At 43.6% G+C, this 23,682-nt stretch overlaps 1 long non-coding RNA gene across 1 annotated transcript in view; it reads right to left on the bottom strand.

Moving 5' to 3' along the window:
- Positions 1–16,184: 16,184 nt before the first annotated feature.
- Positions 16,185–23,682, bottom strand: part of LOC116883402 — a 108,169-nt gene continuing 100,671 nt past the window's right edge. Inside the window, exon 3 of the long non-coding RNA XR_004385760.1 lies at positions 16,185–16,489. This is a non-coding gene — a long non-coding RNA (uncharacterized LOC116883402). The remainder of the gene's footprint in view (positions 16,490–23,682) is intronic.

Here is a 23,682-nt window from a genome sequence, read left to right as displayed (position 1 = left end):
CATTCACAGTGTCTGACTGTCTTTTTCCTTTTCCTCCCACCCAAGGCAAACAATACTTCAGAGGCAAGTAACATAAACTCCCCAAGAGGTTTGCTCTCTAAATATGACACCATTCCTCCTTCCCCATACAGACTGATGTGTTTCCAAAAGTCCCTGAACTTGTACATATCTTATAAAATTAACTCAGCCTAGAATCTAATTCACTACACCTCAGGAAGATCACCCCAAATGATAGTCATTAATCTTCTAATGAGAAGCTTAATAAAATCTCACCCCGAAAAAACAATTAGAGAAATTGACAGTAACTAAATGGGAAAGATGATAAAACCATAGGTAGCTAGTCAGATCTCAGAAGGCTTGGAGAGTCAGTCCTAAAGATGGACCCTTCCTTCTAAACTAGAAGCTTCTGAAACCAACAACTGGGACCACAGAACACTGATCGCAGCCAGCGGCATGAGTTCCTTCCAGTCTGAACCAGTGCCCTGAGCAGACCTTGGGTGCTGGCTCTGCACCCAGTCCCACAACACCCACAGGAAGCTTGACTCCCAGGTGCTCTAACACACCCAGAATTACAGTTTGAACTTACACCCAGAGCAGACCTGGGCACTGGCTCTGCACCCATGCCTACAACACCCAGAGGGAACTCAACTCCCAGGTGCTCTGAAAAGCCCCAGATCACAGGAAAGGCCACATCTACCCCAACACCCGGAGTAACTGGGTCACCCAGGATCCAGGACGCAGGAACCCTCAACCCAGCCAGTGGCACAGGTTCTTTCTAGTCTGACCCTGGACTGGGAGCAGACCTGGGGTGCTGGCTCTGCATCCACGCTTACAACACCCAGAGGGAGCCCTACTCCAAGGTGTTCTTAAAACGACTAAGATCACAGAATCACATAGGAAGCTCAACTCCCAGGAGATAAGACATAATCAGGAACACTAGAGCTCTGATTATGATTAAGATCACAGTTGAGGCCACAATATCTTTCCCAACACCCAGTATAACTAGGACCCCCACAGGAACCAGAAAAACACAAACCCCAGCTCAGCCAGAGGCACGGGTTCCTTCCAGGTTGCACCTGTGCCCAAAGCAAAACCAGGATTCTCTCTCCCCACCCAGTCCTGCAACACCCTGAGAAATCTTGATTCCCAGGACCCCTGACTCAACAGGATCTCAGAAGCTTGGTCAAATCAGGGTTTCAAGACAGTAGAGGCAGCTAAACTCCCAGGAGATCTGACATACACAGGACCTCAGGATCACAGGATCCCAGAATCAGGGGATCACAGAGACAGCTGAACACAGAGAACTCTGAGAAGTTCTAACACACCAAGATAACAGAAGGGACAGGCTCCAGTCAGTAAGAGCAAGGGCAGGTAGCACTAGAGATAACCAGATGGTGAGAGGCAATTGCACGAACATAAGCAACAGAAACCAAGGCTACTTGACAACCTCAGAACCCAGTTCTCCCTACTACAAGTACTGGATACCCCATCACTTGAGAAAAGGAAGATTCGGATGAAAAATCACATCTAATGATGATGATAGAAGACTTTAGGAAGGACATGAATAACTTCCTCAAAGAATTACAGGACAACACAGGTAAACAGGTAGAAGCCTTAAAGAGGAAACACAAAAATCCCTTAAAGGATTACAGGAAAATATAACCAAACAGGTGAAGAAAATGAATAAAACCATCCAGGATATTGGAAATACAAACAATAGAGAGATTACAAAGAGAGACAACTCTGGAGATAGAAAACCTAGGAAAGATCAGGAGTCATAGATACAAGCATCACCAACAGAATACAAAAAATAAAAGACAGAATATCTTCAGGGGCAGAAGATACCATAAAAAACATTGACATAACTACGAAAGAAAACGCAAAATGCAAAAAGCTCCTAATTCAAAATATCCAGGAAATCCAGGACACAATGAAAAGATCAAACCTAAGCATAATAGGTATAGAAGAAAGCAAAGACTCCCAACTTAAAGAGCCAGTAAATATCTTCAACAAAATAGAAGAAAACTTCCCTACCTAAAGAAAGAGATGCCCATAAACATACGAGAAGCCTACAGAACTCCGAGTAGATTGGACCAGAAAAGAAACTCCTGTCACATATTAATCAAAACAGCAAATGCACAAAACAAAGAAAGAATACTAAAAGCAATAAGGGGAAATAGTCAAGTAACATATAAAGGCAGACCTATCAGAATTACACCAGACTTCTCACCAGAGACTATGAGAGCCAGAAAATCCTAAGCAGATGTCATACAGACCCTAAGAGAACACAAATGCCAGTCTTGACTGCTATATCCAGCAAAACTCTCAATTACAATAGATGGAGAAATCAAGACATTCCATGACAAAACCAAATTTACACAATATCTTTCCACAATTCCAGCCCTACAAAGAATAACAGATGGAGAACTCCAACATAAGGAGGGAAACTACACCCTAGAAATAACTAGAAAGTAATCTTCTTTCAATAAACCCAAAAAAAAAGGATAGCGACACAAACATATCTCCATTTCCAACAACAAAAATAACAGGAAGCAACAATCACTTTTCCTTAATGTCTATTAACATCAAAGGACTCAATTCTCCAATAAAGAGAAATAGACTAACTGACTGGATGCTTAAACAGGACCCAGCATTTTGCTGAATACAAGAAACACACCCCAGTGACAAAGACAGAAACTACCTCTGAGTAAAAGGCTGGAAAAATTTTTTTCCAAGCAACTGGTCCCAAGAAACAAGCTGGAATAGCCATGCTAATATCAAATAAAATGGACTTTCAACCAAAAGTTATCAAGAAAGACAAAGAAGGACACTTTATACTCATCAAAGTAACAATCTACCAAGATGAACTCTCAATTCTGAACATCTATGCTCCAAATACAAGGGCACCCACATTCATAAAAGAAACTTTACTAAAGCTCAAAGCACACATAGCACCTCAGACAATAACAGTAGGAGATTTTAACGCACACTCTCATCAATGTACAGATCATGGAAACAGAAACTAAACAGAGACACAATGAAACTAACAGAAGTTATGAACCAAATGGATTTAACAGACATCTAAAGAACATTTCATCCAAAAGGATTCTTCTTAGCACCTCACGGTCTCTTCTCCAAAGCTGACCATATATAATTGGTCACCAAAAAAAAGGCATCAACAGTTACGAGAGGATTGAAAGAGTTCCTTGCATCCTATCAGATCACCATGGGCTAAAGGCTGGTCTTCAATAACAATAAAAAGAACAGACAGCCTACATACATGCGGAAGCTGGGCGATAATGCTCTACTCAATGATAACTTGGTCCGGGAAGAAATAAAGAAATTAAGGACTTTTTAGATTTTGGTGGAGAAGAGAGCACAACATACCCAAACTTATGGGACACGATGAAAGCAGTGCTCATAACTATGAGTGCCTCCGAAAAGCAACTGGGAAGAGCATACACTAGCAGCTTGATGGCACACCTGAAAGCTCTATATCAAAGGGAAGGAGATACACCCAAGAAGAGTACACGGCAGGAAAAAATCAAACTCAGGGCTGAAATCAACCAAGTAGAAACAAAAAGAATCAACAAAAGCAGGAGCTGGTTCTTTGAGAAAATCAACTGGATAGTTAAACCCTTAGCCAGACTAACCAGAGGGTAGAGAGACAGTACCCAAATTAATAAAATCAGAAATGAAAAGGGAGACTATAACAACAGAAACGAAGTAAATTTAAAAAAATCACCAGAATCTACTACAAAAGCCAATAATCAACAAAACTGGAAAATCTGGATAAAATGTACAATTTTCTAGACAGATCCCAGGGACCAAAGTTAAATGAGGATCAGATAAACCATCTAAACAGTCCCATGAACTTTAAAGAAATATTAGCAGTCATTAAAAGTCTCCCAACCAAAGAAAGCCCAGGACCAGATGGGTTTAGTGCAGAATTCTATCAGACCTTCAAAGACAACCTAATAGACATATTCTTCAAACCATTCCACAAAATAGAAACAGAAGGAGCACTACCCAATTCATTCTGTGAAGCCATGATTATACTTGTACCTGAACCACACAAAGACCCAACAAAGAGGAAGAGCTTCAGACCAAATTCCCTTATGAAGATTGATGCAAAAATGCTCAATAAAATTCTCGAAAACCAAATTCAACAACACATCAAAATGATCATCCATCATGATCAAGTAGGCTTCATCCCAAGGATGCAGGGATGGTTCAATATACAGAAATCCATCAATGTAATGTAATTTATAAACAAACTCAAAGAAAAAAACCACATGATCATCTCATTAGGTGCTGAGAAAGCATTTGACAAAATTCAACACCCCTTCATGATGACAGTCTTGGAAGGAACAGGAGTTTGAGGCCCATACCTAAACACCCTAAAAGCAATATACAGCAAACCAGTAGCCAAAATCAAACTAAATGGAGAAACTTGGAGCAATCCCACTAAAATTAGGGACTAGACAAGGCTGCCCACTCTCTCCCTATTTATTCAATATAGTACTCGAAGTCCTAGCCAGAGAAATTAGACAACAAAAGGCGGTCAAAGGGAATGCAAATTGGAAACGAGGAAGTCAGGGTATCACTATGTGCAGATGATATGATAGTGTACTTAAGTGACCCAAATGATACCATCTGAGAGTTCCTGGACCTGGTTAACAACTTCAGCAACGTGGCTGAGTGTAAAATTAACTCAAACAAAGCCTTTCTCTTCTCAAAGGATAAACAGGCTGAGAAAGAAGTTAGGGAAATGACACCCTTCACAATACTCACAAATAATATAAAATACCTCTGTGTGACTCTAACCAAGCAAGTGAAAGATCTGTATGACAAGAACTTCAAGTCCCTGGTAAAAGAAATCAAAGAAGACCTCAGAAGATGGAAAGACCTCTCATGCTCATGGATTGTCAGGAATATAGCAAAAATGGCCATTTTGCTGAAGGCAATCTACGAATGTAGTGCAGTCCACATCAGAGTTCCAACTCAGTTCTTCATGGACTTATAAAGAGCAACTTGCAGTTTCATCTGGAATGGCCAAAAACCCAGGATAGGGGAAGCTATTCTCATCAATGAAAGAACTTCTGGGAGAATCGCCATCCCTGACCTCAAGCAGTATTACAGAGCAATAGTCATAAAAACTGTATGGTATTGGTACAGAGACAGGCAAGTAGATCAGTGGAATAGAATTAAAGACCCAGAAATGAACCCACACACCTACGGTCAATTGCTCTTTGACAAACGAGCTAACATCATACAGTGGAAAAAAGAGCATTTTCAACAAATGGTGCTGGTTCAACTGGAGGTCAGCATGTAGAAGAATGCAAATCTATCCATTCTTATTGCCCTGTACAAAGCTCAAGTTCAAGTGGATCAAAGACCTCCACATAAAGCCAGATACACTCCAACTAAAACAAGAGAAAGTGGGAAAGCACCTTGAACATATGGGCATACAGAAAAATTTCCTGAAGAGAACACTTATGCTCCAAGATCAAGAATCAACAAATGGGACATCATAAAACTGCAAAGCTTCTGTAAGGCAAAAGACACTGTCAATAGGACAAAATGGCAACCTACAGATTCGGAAAAGATCTTTACCAATCCTACATCTGATAGAGGGCTAATATCCAAAATAAACAAAGAACTCAAGAAGTTAGACTCCAGAGAGCCAAATAACCCTATTAAAAATGGGGTACAGAGCTAAACAAAGAATTCTCAACTGAGTAATATTGAATGGCTGTGAAGCACCTAAAGAAATGTTTAACATCCTTAGTCATCAGGGAAAAGCAAACCAAAAATAACCCTGAGATGCTACCTCACACCAGTCAGAATGGCTAAGATCAAAAACTCAGGTGAGAGCAGATGCTGGTGAGGATATAGAGAAAGAGGAACACTCCTCCACTGTTGGTGGGATTGCAAGCTGGTACAACCACTCTGGAAAACAGTCTGACAGTTCCTCAGAAAATTGGACATAGTACTACCTGAGGACTCAACTATACCACTCCTACGCAAATTCCCAAAAGATGGGCCAACATATAACAAGGACACGTGTGCCACTATATTCATAGCAGCCTTATTTATAATAGCCAGAAGCTGCAAAGAACCCAGATGTCCTTCAACAGGGTAATGGATACAGAAAATGTGGTACATTTACACAATGGAGTACTACTCAGCTATTAAAAACAATGACTTCATGAAATTCATAGGCAAATGAATGGAATTAAAAAATATCATCCTGAGTGAGTAACCCAATCACAAAAGAACACACATGGTATGCACTCACTGATAAATGGATATTATCCCAAAAGCTCAGAATACCTAATATACAATTTACAGACCACATGAAGCTTAAGAAGAAGGAAGACCAAAGCGTGGATGCTTCAGTCCTTCTTAGAAGAGGGAACCAAATACTGACAGGAGGAAATACAGGAATAAAATGTGGAGCAGAAACTGAATGAAAGGCCATCCAGAGACTGCCACACATGGGGATCCAACCCATATACAGTTACCAAACCCAGACACTATTGCGGATGCTCAGAAGTTCATACTGACAGGAGCCTGATATAGCTCTCTCCTGAGAGGCTCTGCCAGAGCCTGACAAATACAGAGGCAGGTGCTTGCAGCCAACTATTGGACTTAGCATGGGGTCCCCAATGGAGGAGTTGGAGAAGGATCAAAGGAGCTGAAGTGCTTTGCAACCCCATAGGAAGAACAGCAATATCAACCAACCAGACACCCCAGAGCTCTCAGGGACTAAACCACCAACCAAAGAGAGTACACATGACTCCAGCCGCATATGTAGCAAAGGATGGCCTTCTTGGGCACCAATGGGAGAAGAGGTCCTGTGAAAGCTAGATGCCTCAGTTTAGGTGAATGCCAGGCGGTAAGGTGGGAGGGAGGGGGGAGGGGATGGGGGGGGTTTCCAGAGGGAAACGGGAAAGAGGATAACATTGAAATGTAAATAAAGAAAATATTAAAAAGAAAGAAAGAAAGAAAGAAAGAAAGAAAGAAAGAAAGAAAGAAAGAAAGAAAGAAAGAAAGAAAGGAAGGAAGGAAGGAAGGAAGGAAGAAAGACAGACAGACAGATAGACACCTACCTACCTTAGGTGGAGACCAGTGACACTAGCAATAGAATCAAGGGTGCCATAAATGTGAATGGGTAGTACTGTGCTCCTAGCCACTGTCCTCTCTCACCGCTTCAGAGTGTCCCTCTGTACTCTGCAGTAAACCCATCTTCTATACTACACCCTAAGTGTCTCTCATATATACATATATATATATATATATATATATATATATATATATATATATGTTTTTAATGGTTATCACTAGGACCGGGGATTGAAAAGGAAGCCAGAGGGACACTCCAGTGACAGAAATGTGTGTTACCTCAGAACACTCCATTAATTAGGGCAAAGGATGAACAAACGTGAGTGTCATGGTACCGAGACGTATCTTCTAACTTAGTTATGTGTGTAACTGGTTTAAAGAGAACTGACAGCTACACCACAGCACTTCACTCGTAAGGGGAAAGATTAATCTGCTCATGCACCCCTGACCTCTTCCAGGGAGAAATACAGGGGATTCCTTCTTGCATTTCTTAATGAAAACTAATAAATCCAAACCGTGAGCAAGTAAACTGTGTTAATTTGCAACATTTTAAGTTCAGAAGCAAGTACGTTGAGGTCAGACCCCTCTTCTCCCTAATTTACTCCACACTGTGGAAGATTACAGTTTTTCAGGCTATGCCTTGCCCTGAGGAACCCCCACTTTTACAAGTAACATTTGACTTTGCTTTAAAGATGGAGGATGACCCTGCACCTGAGTGCACTCATGAACTGTACCATATGTTCAACACAACTGCTTCCCTAAAGCCTGAAAACGACTCCTCCCTGGGAGTAGAAAGGATACCGCCCTATAAAATGTATCAGGGTGAACCGATACTGTAGGGCCCATGAATGTATTAACTTTTTATGAGGAAAACCAAGCCAAGAGCGTATTGAACACACCAGATGAAGGTTCTAACAACATCGTGTGGAACCCAGAAAGAGGTGAAGCTCAACACTGGGATAGTGACGGTGCCTACCAGTGTGCCATCTGGCCACCCAGTGTACGTCAAGGAATCCTGACCTACTCCACTGCCATACGCCTGTGCTCCTGCTCGGCCATCTGTGCACTGTTTCTTCCTCTGGACGAGTCCTGCCTACCTTTTCCTCTGCTGCTGCTGCTCTTAGATCTGATTTGTGTGGCCACCATGCTTGTTCAGTTTCTCCCCTGCAGCTTACTCCTACATCTCATCAACATCTTCTAGTCCCACTGGTTTCCCAGCCTTCGCTTCCCAGGCCTTTTTGACAAAATCTGCACCTTTAACCCTTTGTAACCCCTCTGTAGCCCACATATGTACATAAATAGATATGGTTATTCTATGGTGTTTGATGTGCTTTCTGAGAGTATGTATTACAAATTGAGATTGGCTTTAGAATTACAATCTCCTGGGGGTCTTGACAAAGAAGGATCCCCACTCATTCTTCAACAAGTGCCACCAATTCCCATGGCTGAAGTCAGGAAAGGGATACTCTGGAATTTCAGTGGCAGGAGGAGAAAATGACTATGCTTCAAATGCATGTGCCCAATAGACCCATCTCTGAAGAAAAGATAGGGAAAGAAAAGAAGACAGGCATTTAATAAGATTGCTGAACTGTTTTCTAACAACGTACCATCGCCAATAAGTCTGCAATGCTATCCTAATAGGTAACAAGTGGGAGCTTTGAGGCAGAACTCTAAAACGGATTTAAGAAAATTCCAAGACAGAAGGCCCGAGTGGCTAGGGGAGAAGGGCATGAAAGAAACTCAGATCTCTGGTACGAAGCTATACACACCCAGTCCCAAGCCTCATCAACATAAAAACTCGCAGTAAGAGCTGGATTCCTTGAGTCCTGTTACCCCATTAAATCATGCCTGGTTTTCAACAAAAAATTCCAAGGCAGGATAACAGCAGGGAAACAAGGCCCAAAAAAGATAAACCGAGTATCAAGCCGAGTCAGACAAGGTGGATTTGGCAACGGAAACAAGGAATTTAAAATAACTATAACCAATATGCTTAGCGTTCAGATGGAGGGAGCTGTGCATGAGCCACCAACAGCAGGTAACGTGAGCAGAGAAACCGAGACGCCATAATCAACAGGAAATTCTAGACACCAAAGAATGGCTGTGCAGAAACAAACGCTGCCTCCGCTATGCTTCTCGGAATACAGCAACCAGGTGAATCATGGGCATTCTGTCGCTGTGATAATATACTCTACCAAATGCAGCTTATGGAAGGAAGAGCTAACATGCTCCCGTTCCAGAGGAAGGGTCCATAAATGCAGGGTGGCCAAGGCAGCCCTGCAGAAAGCCTAAAGCACTCACTGGAAGTGGGGCAAAGTTAAAAGCCCTAGAGGCCTCATCCTGGCAGTGCACCTCCCTCCAACAAGGCCGCACCTCCTAGAGCTTCCTTAATCTCCCCGGGGCAGCACCCTCAACTGGAGAGCATGGGTTCAAACACTGAAGCCTATGGGACTGTTGTTATTTAAACCCTACACCAAGGAAGGGAAAGATAGTGTAATGAGAGCTCCCCAGGGAGGGAGGTGGGGGGAATGCAAGCCAGAGGATTAGTGGAAAGGGGTCAGAAACAAAACCCTAGGAGCTGTGAGGCAACTAGGAAATGGGTAACACTGAATGGAAGCCTAGGGAGGAGAGAGCAGGCCAACCACGGGAAGGGACTAAAACTCAGAGTTCTCCAAAATTAATGACAAACACAAACCAAAAGTAAATAAACAAATCCAAAAAATAAGAGGAAGGATTAAGGGTGGGGAATGGTACAAGAACCAATCACAACACCTTGTCTTTAGTGACCCTTATCTTCCACCAACTTAGCTAAGATTAGCACTAGTGTTCTATCAGAATCCATGCAAGCAAGGAAACAATTTAGGGAAATATTTTACATGTTGGAAGAAAAAGAACACCACTCTACAATTTCTGTAGCCAGTGAAATTACATGTCACAAGTAGAGGGGAAAACATGAACTTTCCAGACAAACAAAAACGCAAGGAATTTGATACCAGTAGGTCTGCCTTCCAAGAAGTATTAGGAGACACTCTTCAGAGTGAAAAAGACTACGTAGATCTCAGAGTACTGGGATCTCAAACAAACAAACAAAACAAAACAAAACAAAACAAAACAAAACAAAACAAAACAAAGCCAGAGGCATGGCGAGAAAGTAGTAAGTGAAGGTAAATTACAACCCTTCATTTTATTCGGAATTTCTCAGCTAACACATAGCTGTCTGTTCACAGCAGTGAAGGTAACCACTCAGTGGGTGATTCGAGCATACAGGTAAGAGTCAGACTTGACAGGAGAGAGACTGGGAAAAAAAGAACTTAGCGTACTTTTGGTTTACCACTGTACTTTACGCCTGTAAAATGGTAGTTATCTGAAGGCAGACCCAAGTTAATGTTCATTGCTAACTAGGAGAGACATATCATTGAAATGCTAAGAGGGTAACTGGAATAAGATAAAATGTCCAACTAATCAAGGGGAAGAAAAGGGTGTGGTCCCAGTTTAAAACTAACGAATGTATTGAACAGAAAGCTACTGAGGTATGCTAAATATGAACCCAGTACACACACCCTCATATCAAACCTGAATGGTCTGGACAGTCAACTCTATATCCTATCGCTACCATCTGAGCGTGGTACTTTAAAGACAACAGGTTTGCTTTCTCAGATGTAGATGTCAATGTCCTTAGCCATGCTGACAGGAGTGTGAGGGGCTACACTCGGCAGCCACACCACAGCGATGCCAACAGAAGAGGGAGTCAGTGCAGCTCAGAAGTCAGACTCACTGAGAGGAAACCCCTGCTCGGGGAAGGTTCCACCAAACTCTCCCACCTTAGAGGTCCCATCAGGGCTGTGCTCAGTGTTATCCCAGTGGAGGCCGTTCTTCCAAAACAAAAGCCTTTGGGGAGTATAACCTGTATCAAAACTATAGCACACAGCAATTAAAAATCAGACACTGGGGATCAGCAAGGTGGTTCAGAAGAAGAAAATCCACATACCAACGAGCCTGACAACTTGAGTTCAAGGCTGCTGTATATGTCCATGTACCATGTGCTTGTGCCTGAGAAGTGAGGAGAGGGCATTGGCTTCCCCTGGAACTGAAATTATAGATGGTTTATGAGCCACCATGTGGTATTGGGAACCAAACCCAGGTCCTCTGGAAGCACAGCCAGTGTTCTTAACTGCTGAGGCATCTGTCCAACTCACTAACATCATTCAAATGGTAAAAATGGAGGGAAAAAATGTATTTTTCTCCCTTAAACAGGTAAGAAGGCAAAGGTGGCCACTCCTACCACTGACGTTCTGTACCGCACAGGATTCTTGGCTAATGTCATAAGACCAAAAAAAGGGTAACAAAAAGTCTATATTGAAAACAAATCAGTTTGTTTATAGGTAACATGATTACATTGAAAATACTAAAGAGTCATCAACAACAAAGCTCTTAGCATTAATCACCGATTGCAGCAAAGATAGAGGCTACAGGTTTGATATATACAAAATCAACTGTTTGCCTATATCTGAGCAGGGAGAAGCTGAGAACAGAAATTAAATATGCAATACCACCTCTGTGTTAGCTTCAATGAGATGGACCCATCATCTTGGGCATTCGAATTCTCAGTCCCCAGTTTGGGGCATCTGGGGTAGGACTGGGAAACATTATACCACTGGGGAGGAGCTGTGTGGTTCAGAAGCCACATGCTATGCACGGTCACCCTCTCGTGAGCTCCCAGGTGTCCTTGCCACCATATCCACTGGCATGCTTCCCACCTAGATGGTGATAAGACTCCTCCCTCTGGAACTGTATGCATAAAATTTTAATCTAGGCATCAAATCCATACTTTTTACAACAATTAAACTAAATCATAGGCCTAACAGTAATACAAAATTATAAGACTCCAGAAGAGAATAGAAGATAAAAAAAAAACCTAGGTGTTTTTGAGCTTGGTCATGAGGTTTTAAAGATGTAAGCATGCACTGATTAATGATGGAGAAAGTTTCAACATGGCGGCACACTCAAAGAAAGGAGTTAGGTGCTGTCTTCGCCATGCATGTATCACAGCACATGCTCACCCAAACTATGACATCATCAGGTACTTTCAAATCACAAGACCGGTTAAACACATAATGGGTCACTAACAGCCACATCATCATTTAAGGGATGGCCTACACTTCATCTGGCAGCCTTCTACCCGAGTCTATTCTCTTTGAGGGCAATTATCCTCAGCTCTAGATGCACGAGTCTAATTATTTGATTACACTGTAAATACCGAGCAAACATTTAAAACATCTAAAACCCAGTCTCATTTCCTCTGAAGAGATAGTCGAAATGTAGAGAACTATATGCTTATAGACATGGCTCCTGAGTCCCCTCCCGACCGCAGCAGCTTGGCACTGGTGTGTAGACTGTGGGGCAGGAGGAGTCTCAATTGCTAGGGAACAGCACTGCCAGCATGCCTCTGAAGTCCAATGCCTCATCTAGTCTCTCAGCACACCGATTTACTTCCAAAAAAACCAAACAGGAGGCCTGTCCCAGTGGCTAAGAGCAGGCACTGCTCTTGCAGGGGACCTGAGTTCAGCTCCCAGTGCCCACATTGAGTGTTTCATAATCAGGCTGGGCTGGCCAACCAGTGAACCCCTGAGATCCGCCAGCCTCTGACTTCCTTGTCCTAGCATCGCAAGCAGGAAGTACCAGGTCTCTGGCTTTAACATGGGTTCAGCAGACTCAAATTCGGAGCCTCATGGCTTTATGGCAAGCACTTTACCAACTCAAGTTCCACAGCTCTAAGCATTATTGTTTTAAACACTAAAATCCCAGAAAAATTCTATTGTGCAAGGAAAACCTCCCTTAAAACACAAAATATGTGTTTGTTGAAATACTCCGGGGTCTAAAAAAGCATAAATCTCCAATAACTTCTTTTCTTCATGTCCTCCCCAGACGCAACTACTGAAAGGATGGGTGGGAATGGCAAGAACACAGTCAGAGCAAATGGATATTTTCATCTGGAGAGCCAACGAAGTTTTGTTAAAAAAAAAAAGGAAGCTTCTTGAAGGGACACAAATGCAACCTAATTTAAAAGAAATCCAATATTTGGGCAAGTTCTTATCCCCTATCTTATTCCAAAATGAATCTAAAACAGATTATGAATATACACACAACTAAACAAAATTTAAATTAAGTAATGAAATCTCATTCTTTAAAAAAACAAGTAGTAAGAACAGAGGACGAATCTAGACGTGAGGTTAGTATATTAAGAGTTATGTTCCATGGACCCTGTGCATTAGCAACTGCTACGTCAGCAGTGTACTCCCTCCCCAGGCAGGACGATCTCCAGGCCTCCACCAGGAGAGTTCTCAGAGCCCTCAGTACCACCTTCCTCCTCAGACGGAGACACCACACTCGCACTTTTTATTCCTCGGTCCTTTGATTTGTTGTTGGTAGGTTTCTTTGGGGGGGGGTGTGATTTAGGATTTTTAAGACAGGGTTTCTCTGTGTAGCCTTGGTTGAACTCATTCTGTAGACCAGGCCTGCCTCTGCCTGCTGAGTGCCGCGAGAAAAGGTGTATGCCACCACTGCCACCACTGCCACCACTGCCACTACTGCCACCCAGCCTCAGCTTCTCTACCTACAAAAGTTTTTTCTTTTAAAAATTACCCTTGGCCAATGCATCTAAGTATGAATGTGTTCCAGTACAAAGTCATGAACTTATTTAAAATGGTGAGATTTTTGGTGATCCTTTCTTGTTTTTGGTATCTCGAATGTGCTGCCCTTGGGCATCAATGTTATAGATGGCAATATTGGGTGGCACTGTCCAAAAGTTAGACAAGTCTGCTAGGATCAATCTTTCTTCCCATTAACAATCTCAATATCCTAAGATAGCACGCTGTACCTGGTGCTTAGACTGTAATGTGCAAAGGTTCTTCTTGAATATATTTTACATTAGACCCGAAGGTTACAAGTATTTTAAACCTTTAAAACTGTGCAACAATATAACACACACACACACACACACACACACACACACACACACCCTACAAGGACCATGAAAATTCTGTGCTGGGATAAAAATCAAACACTGCATTTTCCAGTTCTAAATCACACACTAACGGCTTTCACTTCAGGCAAGAGCATAAAACCAAGCACATTTTGGTTCACTCTATAACAAATCTTTTCAAACAAATTCCTTTGGCTCGAGCAAGATTTATGTACAAAAGCTAAAGGCTTCTGTCCCCCAGCCTTAAATAGAGGCATTTGGAACACAGTTACATGGTTTGTTCCAGCTGTTTTAAGCTAAGATCCCAGGAGCTTTCCTCCTGGAGGCGTTTTAGACTTTACATATTTAAAACTAATAGAATGGGTCAGTCAGAGGACACACTGGAGGTCTGCATCTGATCAGAGTTGGAGGCAGAGGTGCATATGGTGGAATCACAAACACGTTAGCAATACAAAAAAAAAAAAAAAAAGCTCTCTTGAAAAATTCCAGCTATAGCAATGCCTGAAAACCTTTGGGGCAGCGTACATGCCGACTGTGCTATCTGAAGGCTGGCAAACATTCGCTTCACTGGTTTTAGGGCTCCAGATCCCGCTTATAGGCTTCCTGCCTACTTGCTACTGGTGGCTACTTTGGAAAGGACCCTATTCTTGAAGCTCACCATTCAACGTGACTCAGAATTTGTTTTATACATTAATCCCATCCTTTTAACAGCTGTGACCACCACCTCCAGAGTTCTTAGACCTTGTATGTGCTCTGATAACCTTTTCCTCAATACTTAATAAATCTGCCCGACTTACATAGTTATCCAAAAACCAAGATAATCACAGTTTTACAAAATTGTCAACTTGTTGATGCACATTCTGACTTCTACTTTTGGTAGTGAAATTACAGCTATGTGACAAATAAACAAACATTATATTTGGGGAAATGTTTACTTAATGACCCAGGGATGATGCCAATTCAAATACACCTTATTCCTTTAGGCAAAAGCTAAAATCAGTGTGCACATGTCTGTAGCTCCTCAACCTCCCTACATTTGATACAGAAGCATTATCATCATCATCATCATCATCATCATCATCATCATCATCATCATCATCACCATCATCATCATACCAAGGCATGAATTACTCAGTTGTGATCCAAAGACCATGTCTCACTTGCCCCAAGAAAGTAACTAAGCTGCCTGAAATGAATTACAGCATAAAGACGTATTGGCGATTGCATCATTAAGAAAAAGATAAATGGACGAATCATCTCTGTGCTTTAAAGGCGCTGCTAGGGGAGCACCGCACGTTGACTCTGGCCTCTCGAGTTACTGCTGCCATTCACAGCAGACAAATTTCCCGAAAAGAAACACACAGACCATCCCATCCTATAAACAGTGGCAACTCAGAAGTAAGTTTTCAAATATTATGTATCAGTTAAAAGTCTCCCATCCTGACAGGCAACCATAACAAAGTTAGCTGAATAAAATCGGTCCAGATTTCAGGGAGCCATGGGCATCTACCTCCTACAGACACAAGGAAAGACCCATCGCTCCTTTCAGCTTGAGTTAGAGGAGAGAAAACACAGTTCATATTTCCAGAAACAGGAGTGGCATGGTTTCCAGTGAGCGTCTTCTTCTCGTTTTACTATTTTAAGAGTGCTGGTCACTCCCAGTGTTTCTCTAAGACGGGGATCTGGTTCCCAGTGGCTGATGGTTCTCGTGGTGGGATGCTTTCCTTACAACAGTCTCCAAAACTGTTTTCGTTCCTATTTAGCTCCACTGTATTTATCTACAAAATACCATTTCAGTGGAGTCAGGCCAATAAAAGAAACAGCTTACTAGAATTTCAGTTGACTTTGTTAAAGGAAATTATTTTAAATTAACGTGGCTTCTGGCCTGCTGCCGTTCCTGACCTCAGAACACATATTCCTTCTCATTTCTGCTGTGAACATTTGTTTATTTAAGTGAAATTCCAGCTCGAGAATGTCGACCATAACGGAGTCTCAACCTTCCTGCCACTATTCCGTCCTTTGTCTAAACAAGGGCAGCTGAGCACTGCCGCATGAGCACGCACGGCCACATCGCCCCCTTCAGTGAAGTCATGTATGTATTTTTGGTAAGATCTTTAACAACTTCCACACCCCGGCCATGAAATAGAACAAGGCTGTTTTGTTTTGAGGCGGTAACAATTTCATCTTTGGTCTACTAGATGGCACTCGAAATATTTTTTCCATCTGCTTTTTGCAAAGAGAAGCTGACATCAGTGTGGTTTACCTTGACCAGTGAATGCAGGCTCTTTTCACCAAACATGTCCCAGAGGAAGGTCAGGTCCTCCTGGCTATCCACATGTGGCTGCAGCTGGGCAGGCAGAGCAGCCAACAGCTCGTACAGACCTATAAAATGAAAATAAAACACAAAGTGTAATCTTAGGATGATCCCATTAATTTCACTGGAGGTGTATGCGTAAGTGACGGCTGGAACGTGTCATTTTTACTGGATTTATATTCTGGGCCATCAAGCAAACAGTGCTCTCGAAAAAGCAAAGGAAGTGTTTTGATTTTTAAATTTCAAAGAAGTATATATTAAGAGAAGGTTTTTTTTTTACCTTTCATACTTGTCAACATTATGCATGTTTACATAACCTGAGACAGAAAATGTATACCGTTCTTCAAAAATAAAAAAGAAAGAAGAGAGAAAGTCACGCTGTCCTTCCCTTGACTGTTACTACATTCCGCTCTTGTTAGCCAAGGAGTGGAGTGAGTCACAAGGAGGAAAAACTTCCGTAGGAGAGTACGACATAGAGGTCCACAAAAAGGCTTTGTAGTTGGCAAGGAAGTTCTAATAACATAAAGCTTCAAAACATTTGCATTGTCTACGATGCAAATGAAGCTCTGCCTGGTGGGCCAGATTGACCTCACACGGTGATTCCTGGGCTGCTCCACCACTGTGGACTATGGCTTTTTGTTGGGACTGTGCAGAACACTGCTTACATCTGTGGTGTATAAAGTTTATTGGCTTCTCCTCTGGTAGCAGACACAGATTGCTGTGGCACACCTCGAATGAGATGCTAGAGGGAGACAAATGCTAGAGACAGACAGAAGCACAGCATTCCGTAGGAGGCCGCCACAGAAACCATCCATCTCAGTCGCAGGCAGCCAGACTCTAGTCCAGAGGCTGCCCCAGCAGTGCTTGTTCATGACTCCTGAGGGAGGTGACCTGGCAGAAGTCAGTATCAGTTCCCAGCACTTGGTGCATCTTCCAGGGGAATTACATGAGGTAAAAAGGACAAAATTCCTTTTATTTCTGTCTACTGTCTACAAAAACACCAAGACCTCCCGAGGCAGGCAACACATGTAAGGGCTGCCTTTCATCGTGGTGAAAATGTTATAAGATGCTTAACAAGCAAAGACCAGTAAATTATGGACTCTTGATTAGCATAGCGACTATCTTTCTAACACAAGTCAGTCCTAATTCGTGAGCAAACGAATGAGGCACCGCTCTAAAGGCAGGTAAGTAACTGTGAATACCTGATTAGATCCAAATGCCCCTGAGGCTGTATTTAGCCACACACCAAAAAAAGTCATAGAAATAACCCTAAATTAGACTGAAAAACTCCAATTATATTACTAAGTATTCTTGATATTTTCCATTAATTCTCTTTTAAAAAACCTGGCACTCTGCCTAAACCAGGTCTTCTTTAAAGTTAAATAAAGATGAACATTTCTCAGCATAACTGCACCCATGGCACTCACTCATCCTCTGTCCCGTCCCAGCTCCCACAGAGATACACCCCCAAACTCAGTAATAGCCCAGGGTCGGTGGTAATGCCGGAGACTTAGAATGTAAAATTAAGAAAACAGGGTACAATCTTTTTCTATTGATTTCAGAAGTTGTAAAAGAAAACAACTTCTGAAATGAAGCTCAGGTTTCATTAAGGATAGTAATTCAACTTGGTTGGGAACTACATGGCGTCATTGCTAGGAAGGCTATGTCAGTCAGTATACAAGAAGGCCCAGCATGCAGTAAAACTACAACACAGTCCATATGCAACTCGGCCCTGTCCAGCTACTGATTACTGTAATTTGGTAAAACTGATCAGTATTATTGAAAAGCCAAGAGAGATCAATATTGGTGGGCTGGAGAGATGGCTCAGCCGTTAAAAGGCTAGGCTCACAACCAAAAATATAAGAGAGATCAATATTGGATCCCCATGTCTACATTTGAAGTTTTTATTTCCTGTGATTTAGCTGAGCCTTATCTCATTTGTGTTCAAGAGCAAATAGTAATGTGTGCAAACATGAAACAGTGAGTAAGTGTCTCAGAGTGCTGGACGCTGCTTCAAGCTACTACAGCAGAGTGCTACTGATGGGCAGTTTATAAACAGTGCAAGAGTACTTGTCAGGAAGTCAGTCATGGGGAAGGTGCCTCGTGCAGGCATCTGTATTGTCATCCCATGGTAAAACACAGCAAGTGAGGGGTGACAAGCTTACTCCTGCACTAGCAACATTCGCTCATCCTTGAGGGATGAATTCTATTAAAGGCCTCGTGGTCCTCAATACTGTTACCCCAAGAACTAAGCTGCTGGCACACGAATGTTGGGGAACACATTTAAGTCATAGCAGGTTGTATCAATTACAGTTTCCTGGCTGCCACATTCTGCTGTGGTCGGTACAAGATGTTAAACTGGAAGGAAGTGGGTGACACACAAGTCTGTATCATTCCTTACAATAACACGCGAATCTATAGTGATCTCAAAATAAAAAATAGCAACACAAAAATATTAAGGTCAAATCGCTGTCTTAGAATTTCAATGGAATCCTGGGGCTCCAAGCCCAATGTCCGTGGTATAAAATAGCATTCTTTCCTCAATGCATCTTCCTCTAGAACAAAACACCTCTGTATTCCAAGGTTCACAGTCAAAACAGCTTCAACAGACATACCAAGTGGATATGACAGCACACTCCTTTACACATGGAAAGTGTTAACTCCACACAAGTATTGCCTATATTTTGTAAAAACAAGTCATTTTATACTTCGAGCATTAAAAAATAATTTTCCTGCTAGCCGAGGCTCCTAAATCTGGGTTTTCTGGCTTTTCTAGCATGACACAATGCTTACTGATATGTTACCACCGCAGTCTGCCTCTCCAGTGACAACCACAGTCCTTCCCCTTCAGCTGCCTGATCTGGAAGCCACAACCAATGCCAGAAGAGACGGAGAGTGTCAACCACTAATAAAAGCAGGGTGACAGAGCCAAGAGGCCGGAGGCATGTAGTCTCAAAGAAGGAGGTACAGGTTCCAGAAATCAGCAGTCCGTGAAGAGAGTGGAGTCTGCTCTGATGTGGGACTGAATGTACGGTTATATGCGAGTCCCAACAGTGAAGAATGTTCTTCAAGTTCAACTCAATGCTTTTAGATCTAGATGTTTAGAGGGAGGGCACATCTTTAATTTTTTTTCTTAACCTACTCGAGGTCTCTGAACATAGAGGAAAGGAGTCAATTCCTGTCAAGGAGGAATCAAGACAGAAATAACATATAAATTAGGTGTTTATGATTTGAGCCCCTCCTCCTCACAAAAGCCCGGGTTGGGAACTCACCAGTGTAGTAGCACATTGAGAGGTAGGGGTGACTGGGCCATGAAGATGGTGCCTTCAGGAATTAACAGTATTACCTAAATCGACTTCTTACACCGTAGGTGCAAATTCTTTATAAAAAGCAACTTCAGCCTCCTCTTTACCCTCTTTTCTCTTCCCTTGGGCCACACAGTAGGGCCCACCCTTGCTGTCCCACACTGCCCCAGCAGTGTTCAAATAGCTGTTTAGAACCACGAGATAATAAATTTCTTTATCTTATGAATTAGTCAGTCCCCAGGCGTGGGTAAAATCACAGTATCAAACAACGTGTGTGTTTACCCCACAGCACGGTTTCCTACGTCTTCTTTGTGCCTTGTGTGGTTATTAAATAAAAGGAAGGTTACAAACACAAGCGCCATGACCTTATGACCGAAGATCCTGTACGTAAGGCCAAGTACGTAACTAAGGAACAAGAAGCACCCAATGTGGATGCACTGGACAGAGGGGCAGCCCACACTCCAGGGGGGATGACTAAGGGGCAGGTGGCACACAGTGTGGATGCACTGGACAGAGGGGCGGCTCACACTCCAGGTGGGATGACTAAGGGGCAGGTGGTTACACACAGTGTGGATGCACTGGACATGGGGGCAGCTCACACTCCAGGTGGGATGACTAAGGGGCAGGTGGCACACAGTGTGGATGCACTGGACAGGGGGGCAGCTCACACTCCAGGGGGGATGACTAAGGGGCAGGTGGCACACAGTGTGGATGCACTGGACAGGGGGGCAGCGCACACGGCAGGGGGGATGACTAAGGGGCAGGTGGCACACAGTGTGGATGCACTGGACATGGGGGCAGCTCACACTCCAGGGGGGATGACTAAGGGGCAGGTGGCACACAGTGTGGATGCACTGGACAGAGGGGCAGCTCACACTCCAGGGGGGATGACTAAGGGGCAGGGGCACACAGTGTGGATGCACTGGACAGAGGGGCGGCTCACACTCCAGGGGGGATGACTAAGGGGCAGGTGGCACACAGTGTGGATGCACTGGACAGAGGGGCAGCTCACACTCCAGGGGGGATGACTAAGGGGCAGGTGGCACACAGTGTGGATGCACTGGACAGAGGGGCAGCTCACACTCCAGGGGGGATGACTAAGGGGCAGGTGGCACACAGTGTGGATGCACTGGACAGAGGGGCAGCTCACACTCCAGAGGGGATGACAAAGGAGCAGGAGGCACACAGTGTGGATGCACTGGACAGAGGGGCAGCTCACACTCCAGGGGGGATGACTAAGGGGCAGGTGGCACACAGTGTGGATGCACTGGACAGCTCACACTCCAGGGGGGATGACTAAGGGGCAGGTGGCACACAGTGTGGATGCACTGGACAGAGGGGCAGCTCACACTCCAGGGGGGATGACTAAGGGGCAGGTGGCACACAGTGTGGATGCACTGGACAGGGGGGCAGCTCACACTCCAGGGGGGATGCTGCAGAATTTTATCACCCTGCTGAAGAAGATGAATTGTTTATTTCTGGAATTTTCCATTTAATATTCTCAGAGCACAGTTGATGGTAGATAATGGAAACTACAGAAAGCAGTCTTTGGAAACTACTATATTCTCTTTGGCAGCACAAAATGGGCTAAGTCTTTTTAAAGTAAATTCCTAAGAATCGACGTCTACTGAAGTCTTATGTTCATATCGCCATGCTAGCAAGCAGAATCAAGAAAACCTCTTTCTCTGACTCCTGCATCTTTCTCTGACTCTCATGATCTCTGGTAATAAACAACAGAGGTCGAGGACAGACAGGTAGATATACAAACATAAAACAGCCATAAATGTAAGAATCTCCTATTTCCCCAAGACGATTTGGATCCAAACTATGTCTTCTAAGTACACAATTAAACTGGAGATAGTCTATATGAATTTTAATTTGTAATTGTGGCTAATAAGCTAAACATCAAATTCATTTTTTGCCATGCAGATAAAACATCATGGTTTTGTAGAACACCTACCTTATAACTTAGGAACTCAAACCTTCAATTGTGTAATGTCTAAAGGAATTAACGTTGCCATCCAAATCGGCTCCTTACGGGGTGGGAGGGGGGTGTGAATTCATTATAAAAAGTAAGGTAAACTGATGCGGATGTTGCACTCCTGCCACCTTTACGTGCTCCATGGAGACACTAAAGGCTTCACCATGTCTTCCTCACTTCTAGAATTAGAATATATCATTTTTGCCTCTGGAGAAACTGTGTAAGATCTGACCTATTATCACGGCCTGTGAGGTACTAACCACTATAAACTGTATTCTGCCGACTGGATTTTTGCTTCTCACTTGGGTGCACATTTTATTATCTCTACAATGGGACCACTTAGTTAATCTTTACATATCTAGTGTTTGCAAACATGGCGTTCTCCTGTAGGAACTGAGAAGCCAGCAATACCCTACAGCAGCAGTGTAAGACCCCGCCCGCCCAGCAGAGGACGAACACCTCGCAGGTGTTCGAGCACTCGAAGCCCAGGAAGTCAACCAGGCATGGCCGTGGGGCTCATCAGTCGCCTGTTTGTGGGTGTGGTACTAAGAGGCCACGCGGAGGCTGGAGACTCCCATAAGGGCTGTTAAGGAAGCAAAACTGAGCAAATGAAAGCACAGCCTCCTCCTGCTGCAGTGTCCTGCCAGTGCCCTCTACTGACAAAACTTATCACTGACAGTGGCAAGGGGAAAGTCCTTCACGGTCTCATCGATTTTCATAGAGCAGACGTGAAATCTGCAGCTGAGAGGTAGTGCAATGTTAGTGGCTTAATCTACAGACTGAGCTAAGTGTGAGCCTCATCTGTGGGGATTGGGGGGGAGGGGCCTGTCTTTCTTTGTTGGTTTTTTTTTTTGGGGTGCTTTCTGCTGCTTCACACTGGGATACAATTAATGTTACTGACTAGTGAAGACTGAGGCCTAACTAATATAGCTGTGTGTGAAAGAGATCCTACTAAATCAAAGGATTCCGTATACAGTGTTCATCTATTTTTATTATATTTGCTTCTCATGCATGAGGAGGGGAAGGGAGGGGAGAGGATGGAGGGGAAAGGAGGGGAGGGGAGGGAGCGAGAGGAGAGGGGAGGAGAGGGGAAGGGAGGAGATAGGAGGAGAGGGGAGGGGGAGGGGAGGGGAAGAGAGGCAGGTAGAGGAGGAGAGAGGAGGGAGGGGTGAGAGGTGGAGGGAGAGGAGAGGGGAGGAGGACAGGGGAGGGGGGACTCAAGCCATGATACACGTGTGGAGGACAGAGAATAGCTTGTAGGAGCTGGTTCTTGCCTTCCCCCATGTGGGCCCTAGGACTGAATTCGGGCCAACAGTCACCATCTGAAGTAAGCCATCTCAGGAGCCCTGTTTGCCTACTTTTAACAGCATGCAAGCCCTGATCTCCACATCTCAGCTGGGGGAAAGTAATTAAGCCAATGTTGTAAAATAAACAACGAACACATTTGCAGTGACAGAGTTTACTTGTCTCCTGGGCTGGAGTGAGGGGTCCTCAATCACTCACAGAACAGTAGTAGTTCTGGGTGTGCCCACGGGGCCGCTGCTGAGAACAACACATGAGCAGGGACCATGAGCAGGGAGAGAGACCATTCCCTTCCTATCTGAACTGAGAAACTCACTTTCTGATTCTCAAACATGACAGCTCCCGGCTCTCTGGACTTCTGACTCCAGTTCTTACACAAGCACCTGATCCTTACCTCAGTGCTAGTTTTCTCACAGTCAGACAATGACCTACACTATGGCTCCCACTTCTCAGGACTTGATTAATCATAGCCCAGGGTCTCCACGATGCCAATGGTGGCTCATGGGACATCTTAGCTTCTACGATGCAGGGATTTGATCCCAGTCATCTCCTTTCAAAGTATGTATGCACACGAGCAGATAGACATACAGATTTTATATCGATTTTGATTCTTACATGCAAGGCAGTTGCTCTACCGCTGAGCTACATCGTCAAGGGTATCGATTTTGATTCT

The sequence above is a fragment of the Rattus rattus genome, chromosome 14, assembly GCF_011064425.1.
Source record: "Rattus rattus isolate New Zealand chromosome 14, Rrattus_CSIRO_v1, whole genome shotgun sequence".
Taxonomy (NCBI): domain Eukaryota; kingdom Metazoa; phylum Chordata; class Mammalia; order Rodentia; family Muridae; genus Rattus; species Rattus rattus.
The sequence above is the reverse complement of the archived record's forward strand: the minus strand, read 5'-3'. Positions and strand labels throughout refer to the sequence as shown.